Here is a 10,932-nt window from a genome sequence, read left to right as displayed (position 1 = left end):
GGTTAGTAAGTACTTTCCCTCTGAACAAGCCACAGATTTTATTGAGGCCATACTGGATGGTATGCGGTCTGCTAGCCCCTCCTGTGCCACAGCAGCCGGTCTGTGGATGAAGATCATCCTGAAGGAGTGTGGAGGTGCCATGCTGGATGAGGTAAAATAGAAGCTGGAGAGGTTTTTCTGGCTAACCTGCAGGCTTTCAGGTCTTTGCCATCATTTGCAGTGAACACAAGTCTTGCTGTTTCTCCCCCTGGGATTGGAAGTTAATTCCATCTGTGTTCCTATCCTGAGTCAGGCAATGGGGGAATCAACAGCAGAAGACAGAGATAATCTAACGGTACATCTGCACTAGCTCGTTAGTTCGAGCTCGGTAGGGTAATGAGGGCAAGCGGAGTTGCAAATGAAGCCCGAGATTTAAATATCCCGGGCTTCATTTGCATGTTCCCTGGCGCCACCATTTTTAAATCCCCCTTACTCCAAACTCCGTGCCCGCGGCTACATGCGGCATGGACTAGGTAGTTCAAATTAAAGATCCTAATTCGAACTACCGTTACTCCTCATGGAATTAGGATCTTTAATTAGAACTACCTACTCCGTGCCGCGTGTAGCCGCGGGCACGGAGTTCAGATTAAGGAGGATTTTAAAATGGCAGCACCCGGGAACATGCAAATGAAGCCTGGGATATTTAAATCCTGGGCTTCATTTGCAACTCCGCTTGCCCTCATTACCCTACCTAGCTCGAACTAACGAGCTAGTGTAGCCGTACCCCAAGGGAAAAGGAAGATGCTTGATTAGTTGTCTATCTTGTTGTCACAGTTTCCAGCCATGAAAGGCTTGGAAAAATTAGACTCCGAGTAAAATGCAAAAAGAGAATATCCGGCCCCAAGAGACAAGCTAAGTGAACTACATCTTCGGGCCTCAGATAATGAGGGGTCTCTAAAAATACCCCCAAATTACTAGTTTTTACTTGCCTCTTTGCCTATGTATAGATAGATAGATAGATAGATAGATAGATAGATAGATAGATAGATAGATAGATAGATAGATAGATAGATAGATAGATAGATAACTTTATTATTTCTCTTTTCATTGTCCTTTCTGTTAGAATAATACATGTTTTTTTGGAAATGCAATGAGGCCTCTTTAACTTGACATAGCTTAGGGCCTCAGCATGTCTTAACCCGGTGTTGCAGCCAGGTATGGGCAGAGATATGCATAATTTTTGTGGATTAAATCTATGCAGCCATGTCTAAATACTTGTTTTTTGAAGGGAGGAATTTCTACAAGAACAGCAAATTGCTAAACGACTAAATAAAGGTTTTGGCTCTGCAGAATGAATGCAGAGAATGGAAAAGGGACATTTTTTCTGGTTTTATTCTGTCCAGGTGCCAGCTATCCTGAGGAGAATATACATTCATATGCCTACCATCAAGCAGGGTAGCTTGAGGCAGTTCCTGGTGGAGGCAGTGTCCATTCTAGCCCACCATCACCTAGAGGCAGTGATCTTCAGCCTCCTCACCAAACGTCTGCCGATGGACAGGTATATAGTGCTCCTTACAGTGTTCATTTTGGTAACCATGGATCCCACAGCTTCACTGGAAGATGTAAGGCTTCATTTAAGCCACAGACAGGTTGAGATAATTCCTAAAGGTTAATAGCTTGGGTCTTTCTGCAGAAAGGTCCAAGACCATGTCAAGGTGGGTGCAGGGAGAAATTAAGTTTCATTCTGTTTCCATTAATTAATAGTTGCTTTGGCATCCTAAAGACTTCCCTTCACTGGCATCACTGGAGTGGACTTTTGCCTCTCCAGACCCCTGAACTAACATCACCCTGGAAATTGCCAGTGACTGTTCGTTTTCTGGTAGCATGAAAGCTTCAAATCCAAATTCCTGGCTGATTAGCAAGGATAGGGCACCAGGCTTTTGGTATCAGGAAGGGTATGGCTGCTGGAATGGAGTTGTCATTCTTGGTACTTAAAGACAGGGCGGTAAGCATATCTATCATTTCATTCAAACATCCCTAGCTGAATTATCAGTCATCTGTGCTGGAATCTAAGAACATAAGAACGGCTGTAGAGGGTCAGACCAAATGTCCATCTAGCCCAGGTTCCTGTCTTCAGACAGTGGCCAATGCCAGGTGCCCCATAGGGAGTGAACAGAACATGCCCATTCTGGCAAATAGAGGCCAGGGAATGCCATTTGTAAAGAGGTCATGGGCTAGCCACAAATATTTGTTCTCATAGTTGTACATCCAGTTAGTAGGAAGATCATTTTTCTTTCTTCAACTTGTCTCCCAGGCCCTAGATCTTTGGGCATCATATGCTCATGATTCCATATCTACTGAGAAGTAGGAAAACAGGAACTGTGATTAGAGCTCTGTGTCCTTTCCTTCTGAAGTCTAGCATTAATGGTTATGGTGCAGTAAGGCTAGGGTTGTGTCTATACAGCACCCTAAACTTGAAATAAGATGCACAATTTGCACTCCGCAAATTGCGTATCATATTTTGCATAGCCTATTTTGAAATGTGGCGCTTCTACACAGCACCAAATGTCGAAATAATGTGCTATTTCAAGCCATCCCTTATCCCTCATGCAACAAAGTTTATTGGGATGGCAAAATAGTGTGCCCATTATTTTGAAAAATATTTCAAAATAACGGGCTGCTTCTGTAAATGTGGGGTAGGTATTTCGGGATACCTCCAGGATCCCAAAATAGTCATGCACTGTAGAAATGTAACCTGAAATGTAACTTAACTTAGTTCTGTAACTAGAAACTCAATATGTAAAACATGAGGACCATATAAGGAGGACAGCACTCTGAACTTGCTCATCATAGGCAGGGCTTGACAAATAATACAATCTACGCATCCATGGCGTGTAGATTGTAACCTGGAAGAGCCGGGTTCGGGCGATCTGTGCATGCGCAGATCGCCGGACAGCGCGGCTGGTGAGCCCTGATCATAGTCAAGGAGAAAATGTGTTCTTTACTTGAATATGATGCATATAGTCAGAGCCACAAAAGTCTCCAGGGGTCACATATAACCTATGTTAAATTGCAGTAACACCACTGAGCTGTGGAGATCTCTGGGGACAGATCCCTTGCTCGCCCCTCAAGTCCTGAAGGTCCTAATAGAAAGAATAAAGACTCCAACAAGCCAAGAAGGAAGCATGACCTCAGAGACAGAAACTGACCTGCATTTAGCAGCTGCTGCACCTCTCACAGTAAGTTAGACGACAGACATGTATTTCTCTGCTTTGTGACAAACATGCTGATGGAAAGCTAGATGAGTGGTATAATATTGTCATCTGGGCACTTCTTTTCTGAAGTACTGTTTCCTGGATTCCAGCTGTGCTTTCTGTGGCAGATTTAGAGTATGTGGCTGATTCACTTAATAATATCTGGCAATTAGAAAGTCTTTGAATCAGATTTCTTACAGTGCTTTGCAAATGTTTTGTGCAACTCATAACATGCCTTGATAGGTCCTACACATTTTTACAGCTATGGGACGCTAAGGCACACATGGAGTGAATTGCTCTCGGTCATTCATCAAGTTAGTGACAGGAGTGAGAATTTAGTCCAGCAGGTATCAGAAGGGGAGAGCGTGTGATAGTGTTAGGAAGAGACCTCTTCTTTTACCATGCTCTCCTTTCAGGCAACATGTGCCATCTTTGAAGTGGTGTCAGCATTGCAGTTGAGCAAAACTGTGCAGGAGCTGTTCCCGGAGTTGTTCACTGTTCTTCTGCAGCAGATCAGCCAAACCCTGGGACAAAAGATGCCTTTGCCCAGGATGAGACGCCGAAGGAGGTTATTTAGAAAAGGACAACAACTATGTGAGGGCAACCCTTGCAGGTAATTAGAAGAAAGGGAGCAAAACAAAGAGAATCCCAGTACATTTGTGTGACACTCCCCAGGAGTTCTCAGGGTTATGAGGCACCTTACCATCACCTGCTTTTAATATGAGAAAGTCTTGTTTGTGCTTGCTATAGGTCAGTTCCCTGAAACCACCAAGCTCTGGCAACACAAACACTACTATCTAGGCCTCCTCAGGCCTCAGTCTCTTTGTCCTCTCTTTCTGACTACAGCTTAGAGAATCTCTATCAACAGATTCTCCTCTAAGAGAAGTCTCCCTGCGATTTACGTGCATCTCCCCACCAATCGGCTTTCCCCCATCTCTTAGTTTAAAAACTGCTCTACAGCCTTTTAAATGTTTAGTGCCAGTAGTCTGGTTCCACCCTGGTTTAGGTGGAGCCCATCCTTCCTGTATAGGCTCCCCCTCTCCCAAAAGTGTCCCCAGTTCTTGATAAATCCAAACCCCTCTTCCCTACACCATCGTCTCATCCACGCATTGAGACTCTGAAGCTTTGCCTGCCTACCTGGTCCTGCGCATGGAACTGGAAGCATTTCCAAGAATGCCACCATAGAGGTCCTGGATTTCAGGCTCTTTCCTAGCAACCTAAATTTGGCCTCCAGGACATCTCTCCTACCCTTCCCTATGTCATTGAGACCTACATGTACCACGACCACCGGCTCCTCCCCAGCACTACACATAAGTCTATCTAGATGCCTCTAGCATTTTGTCTCTTTTGCTCTCTGTTTCCCTCAAACACTGCTGTGGATGTCCCTTTAGGCAGATTCCTTATTCATGGGAGAATAGGTTTGTTGATTCTATAGCCCCACTCTAGCCAGGCAATCAGGTACATTTCTATCCAATTAGGCTTTCTCTGGGGAAGCTAATTAGTACTAGTAGTTACCAGAGTGCTGACCCCAAGTACAAGCTCTCAGCACCCTGTCACATCTCGCTGGACATAGGGCCCCAAAATATCCATTAGTGATCACTAATCTCTCTGTGTCCCAGCTTTTGGGGTCTGATTGTGAATTTTTTCCATATTACTGTACTGTGCTAGTGCCCATACACCTTGCAGATAGGAGAAAGTGACTGCAAAATGTTGTCCATAGCAACACTAGTAATATGAGATGTATGAGACTGAAATACCTCCTGGGAATTAAGTCCTTCCAAAAACAGTGGTCCCCAGGATACTGTCAATGGATGAACTGTCAATGAACAACAGACCTGACAAGTAACTGGGGTTTCCTGACTGCTTAGGCTGTGCCTTTCTATTGGTTACTACAGTTCTGTGCCTCTTTTCCCCCAGGCTTTCTATTGAAGCATTAGAGGCTGTGCTTCTCAAGGCTATGAATGAGAAGCTGATACGAACTCTCTGGAAGCAGAAAACTTGGATGCTTCTTGAAAATCCGCAGACTCACCACGAGGGGGTGTGTTTGCTGGTGAGGTAAGAGATCTAGGAGACAGCACTTCATCCTCAGGGATCGGCAACAAATAGAGTGACTGACAGGGAACTTTCAGGTATAGCTTTGTGCGGGGTGCCCTGGGTGAGAAACACAGAGCTTCCATGCGTAGGTTTTAGAGTTGTATGGTCATAGCAGCTAAGCTTTTGAAGTGCACAGTCTGCCCCATAAGTGGTTCCTTTTGTCTTCCAGGGTTCTGCAAAGATCTGGACTAATAACAGTGGAGATCATACAGAGCCTCCTTCCCTGGGTAAATTCCCCATCAGAAAAGCAGCGAGTCACCAGCACAGCTTTCTTTGCTCAGGTATGAGCAGTTCCACCATTAGGCTGTTATCTGTTGTTTACCTTTCTCTGAGGAATTGTACAGTTCAGTTCATAGGAATTCATTGTAGATAGTAGAATGTGTCCTTTATAAGGAAATCTCATAAGGAACTTCATTACACCTTTCTTAATCATTTTCTCTTTGTTATTTTTGGGGCCTATACTAGCCTAGCCTAGCTGCCTATTCTAGTTGCTGGTTAAGAGAGAGTGAGCAAGATATAGATAGGCTACGTCTACATTGGCAAGATTTTGCGCAAATAGGGTATGTCTACACTACAGCACTAATTCGAATTAACTTAATTCAAATTAGTTAATTTGAAATAAGCTAATTCGAATGAGTGCATTTAGACCTAAAAACTAATTCGAATGAGCATTTTGCTAATTCGAAATAGCATGTCCACATTGAGTGGACCCTGAACCGAAGTTAAGGCTGGCCAGAACCAGTGCCATCAGGGCATCAGGTTAGGACTTAAGGTGTGGAGCTGCTTCCTCAGGCTAGCCGAGGGCTGTGCTTAAAAAGACCTGACCCCCACCCCGGACAGACAGTTCTCAGGATTCCCCGCTTGCATGTCTAACTCGATGGGGACATCAAAGCAGTCCTGTCTTGGAGTGCCCTGAATGCCCACACTCGGCACATTTCAGCACTCGACCATCAGCCCAGCTGCACTTGCTGCAGGCTGCCATCTGGGGGAGGTCAATCAGGGGGCTATCAGGATCCAGGAGGCCCTACAGGAAAGCTTCCACCCCGAGGAGCCCGCAGAGCCACCCCAGTCCTCCCCATCGGGGGCTCGTGCCTCATTCCTCCCTCACCTCCTTCCACTTACCCTTCCCGAGCCCCCTCTTCCTGATGTAAAAAATAAAGGACATGTGTTCAAAAATAGAAACTCTCTTTATTTAACAAAACTGGGGGCGGAGGGGATTAACCTCTGGGGGACTGGGAAAAGGAGGTGGGAGAGGGGAAGAAAGAGGGTGGGAGAGGGGAGGTGGAAACCTGGGAGGAGGGAGCTGGAAGGGGGAAGCCAGGGGAAGAAGGAGGAGGGGAAGTATAAAACTATGGTACGCCATATCTTCAGAACTGTGTACAGATGTGGTCTTCTCACCTCAAAAACGATATGGCCTTGGAAAGGGTTCAGAAAAGGGCAAGTACAATGATTAGGGGTTTGGAACAGGTCCCATATGAAGAGAGGCTAAAGAGATTGCGACTTTTCAGCTTAGAAAAGAGGAGACTGAGGGGGGATATGATAGAGGTCTATAAAATCATGAGTGGTGTGGAGAGGGTGCATAAAGAAAAGTTCTTCATTAGTTCCCATAATAGAAGGACTAGAGGACACCAAATGAAATGAATGGACATCAGGTTTAAAACTAATAAAAGAAAGTTCTTCTTCACACAAAGTTCTTCTTATAGTCAACCTGTGGAACTCCTTGCCACAGGAGGCTTTGAAGCCTAGAACTATAACAGAGTTTAAAGAGAAGTTAGATAAATTCATGGAGGTTGGGTCCGTGGAGTGCTATTAGCCAGGGGGTAGGAATGGTGTCCCTGGCCTCTGTTTGTGGAAGGCTGAAGATGGATGGCACGAGACAAATGGCTTGGTCATTGTCTTCGGTCCATCCCCTCTGGGGTACCTGGTGTTGGCCGCTGTCGGCAGACAGGCTACTGGACTAGATGGACCTTTGGTCTGACCCAGTACGGCCATTCTTATGTTCTTATGTACTAAGCGCAGGGCTCAGGGTCGGGGGTCTCACTGGAACAACTTGATTTTCATGCAAATCTGCTCCTGGGTTTGGATGTGGCCTTTGGTGGCCAGGCTGGCAGCTATCCTGCCCTAGACGGCTGCATTCCTGTGCCTAGTGTGGAGGTCGTGGACGCTGGAGGCCTCCCCCCAAACCTCGATAATGTCCACGATCTCTGCACTAGACCAGGCAGGCGCCTGCCTCTTGTGGCCCTGGGCAGGCTCCTAGGAGCCGCCAGCCTGGTCCTGGGAAGAGGCGGAGGGCTGGGTGGCAGCAGGTGGCTGGCTCATGCCATGCCAGGTGCAGGGTCTGCTGGCTGGGTCCTGGCAGGCTTGCCGCTGGCACAGGCACTGTAGCCAGACCATGCCCCTTTAAGGGCTCTGGGGCTGGGAGAGGGGCAGAAAAGTTTCCCTGGTTTGGCCCAGAGTGGCCATCAGGGCAACCTGATTAGGGTTAGCCTCCAACTAGTTCGAATTAAGTGGCTACACAGCCCTTAATTTGAACTACACAATTCGAACGAGGCGTTACTCCTCGTAGAATGAGGTTTACCTAGTTCGAATTAAGCGCTCCGCTAGTTCGATTTAAATTCGAACTAGCAGTTTGTATGTATAGCCGCTATTAAAGTTCATTCGAACTAACGGCTGTTAGTTTGAATCAACTTTGTACTGTAGACATACCCATACTTTTAACGCAAGAGTTTTTGCGTTAGAATATTTGCGCAAGAGAGCGTCTACACTGGCATGTGCTGTTGCGCTAAGAGGCGCTTTTCTGCAAAATCATCCGTGCCAGAATAGACGCTCTCTTGCGAAAGAAAGCTCCGATGGCCATTTTAGCCATTGGGCTTTCTTGCACAAGAAATTAATGTGGCCTGTCTACACTGGCCTCTTGCGCAAGAACAGTTGCACAGGAGGGCTTTTTCCTGAGCGGGAGCATCATAGGTTTTGCGCAAGAAGCACTGATTTTAGACATTAGAATGTCAGTGTTCTTGTGCAAGAACTCCCCACCAGTGTAGACAGGCAGCTGCTTTTGCGCAAAATCATGCCAATGTAGATGTAGCCATAGAATTTGAATTACTAGACCTTTTCTGACAATTCCTAGGGCTAATACTGACCAACAGCTCCTGATTTTGGTCTAGCTCAGCAAATCTTCTAAATGAATCTAGTGTCCTAATACTATAAAATAAGCAACATACAAATACATTAACATCTATCTTAGATTCTCATGAATGTAGAATAATAGATTCATAGATCATTAGAACTGGAAGGGATCTTGAGAGGTCTTCGAGTCCAATCCCCAGCCATCACGGCAGGACCAAGCACAGTCTAGATCATCCCTGACAGGTGTTTGTCTAACCTGCTCTTAAATATTTCTAGTGATGCAAATTCCACAACCTCCTGAGGCAATTTATTGCAGGGTTTAACCACCCTGACAGGCAGGACGTTTTTCCTGCTGTCCAACCTAAACTTCCCCTGATGTAATTTAAGCTCATGGCTTCTTATCCTATCCTTAGAGGCCAAGGAGAACAATTTTTCTCCATCTTCCTTAAAACATCCTTTTAGAAACTTGTATTATCTGAGTACTTCAAAATGAGAATGTAGTATCTGAGTGCCTCCAAACTCGTTAAAAGTATGTATCCCTACAACACCCCTGTGAGGCAGGGAAACACTATTAGTCCCATTTTGCAAACAGGAAACTGATGCACAGAAGGCCTAAGTGACTTGCCCAACATCATCTAGGAAGTCTTTGAGGGTGCAGGAAATTGAACTGGAACCTCCTAAGTCCTAGGCTGCTGACCACTGGAGCATCCTCCCTCTCCACAGCCTTGCTATAACGTCTGTGTCATATTTCACATTTACGCTAAGTCGCTATTTTAGAGGCTCATCTGGTGGTTCTAGGAATCTGTTTGTGCCCCCAAATCTTTCTACACCCCACCTAGGAAAGGAGTCACAAACGTGGGTTTTCAAGGTCTGCCTAGAGAGGCCTCATGAAAGCTGCCAATCAGAGCCCAGCTGGCTCAGATCTATGGAGCTACAGGGCTTGATTAGGTCAGTTCCTTTCAGGAAGTGGAGGGCCAAGAAAGGATGCTATTCTCTGGCCAAACCAATTCACAGGGGTTTATTTCAGGCAGCATTTTCTGAAGCTGAATTTGCAGAGAGAGAGTCCTTACGAGCCTTCAACATATAATTCGAGGGAGAAACTGAAAGTGGCCCCATAGGAAGAACCCAAGGAAAAAGTAGCAATAAACTGAAATGAAGCAATGACTCGCTGCTATTTCTAGGTTGGAACCAAGAGTAGTGGGCAGGCCCAGGTTCCCCAGTGGCATAAACCCGATGAAGGGGACAAGGCTTATGGAGAGGTTGAACAAAGAACAGAATATAAAGGGTCCAGAGTTGGGGCTGAAGACCCTAGTGAGGGCAACAGGACCTAAAAGGCATTTGTTTGGACTTTGGGACTTGGCCAGAGGGCTGAGCCATGGAAGACTCACTAAGATCGACTGGCAGGATGCACCTGGGAGAGAAAAGGACTGTGGTATCAAATGCAGTCACTGAGAGGCTTTCAAGGGATGAGCAATCCCCCATTATAGTGCCTAAAAGGAAAAAATCCATGTTTTTAACACAGTACTCATTCATATAGAATAATAAATTACAGTGTATTACGTGTCTCCTCAAATTATATTCGCTATCTTAATGAACAGATTAGAGCTAATGGACATGTTGATTTTATTTCAGCTAATGACTGATCCCATACTCAGGGAGAAGAAGATCCTTAAGTCTGCCTTACATATATTAGAAGAAAGGTCACGGGACAATAACAGCATTGTCCGTCAAATGGCTGTAAGAGGCCTAGGCAATTTAGTCTATGGGGCACCTGAGAAGGTAAGATAGAATACTGAATACAATGCAGCATAACTAGAGAAACTAAAGGAAACAATTGCTCAGGATTTACAGAGGCCATGCACAATGCACTAGGCCAACTTCTGCTCTCTCATACCCCTGTAACCTCTTTGCAGTCAATACACAGCAGGTTTGTTCCCTTGGTAAGCTGGGCATAAGGAAACAATATGGACTTAATATGATCATATGTAAATGTATACTCCCAGGAATGAAGAGTGTAGGCTTTATTTCCAAGATGAGAGATTCTATTCCAGGAAACAGAGACACTAAAAAACTCAAATCATGATAGATAATCAGCTGAACGTAAGCGCCCAGTACAAAGCTGTGACCAAAAGAGCTGAGGTGATCCTCGGAGGCATAGACAGAGGGATTCTGAATAAGAATAAAGAAGTTATTTTACCTCTGCTTATGGCACTGGTGTGAGAACTGCTAGAATACTATGTCAGGATCATGCCTGCAATTCAAGAAGGATGCTGATAAATTGGAGAAGAGTCACAAGAATTTTCAAAGGGCTAGAAAATGTGCCTTTAGATTCAATGGGGGGGGGGGGGGGGGGGCGGGGAATGAAGCTAAACTAATTCAGACTGCTAGTAAGGCATACATTTTAATGGTAATTTTAATCATTGGAACCATTTACCAAGGGTTGTGGTGGGGTCTCTATCAGTAGCAACTTTAAAAACAA

General features: G+C 45.4%; 1 long non-coding RNA gene across 1 annotated transcript; it reads left to right on the top strand.

The window, feature by feature from the left end:
• Positions 1-3,710: 3,710 nt before the first annotated feature.
• LOC149523294 (uncharacterized) lies at positions 3,711-5,831 on the top strand. Its single transcript, XR_016347181.1, has 3 exons — positions 3,711-3,846; positions 5,151-5,288; positions 5,497-5,831. It is a non-coding gene; the product is annotated as an uncharacterized LOC149523294 (long non-coding RNA).
• The last annotated feature ends 5,101 nt before the right edge of the window (positions 5,832-10,932 follow it).

This window comes from Pelodiscus sinensis, chromosome 18, assembly GCF_052426305.1.
Source record: "Pelodiscus sinensis isolate ZL-2025 chromosome 18, ASM5242630v1, whole genome shotgun sequence".
NCBI classification, from domain to species: domain Eukaryota; kingdom Metazoa; phylum Chordata; order Testudines; family Trionychidae; genus Pelodiscus; species Pelodiscus sinensis.
Note: the sequence above shows the minus strand (reverse complement) of the source record. Positions and strands in the feature narration are given on the sequence as shown.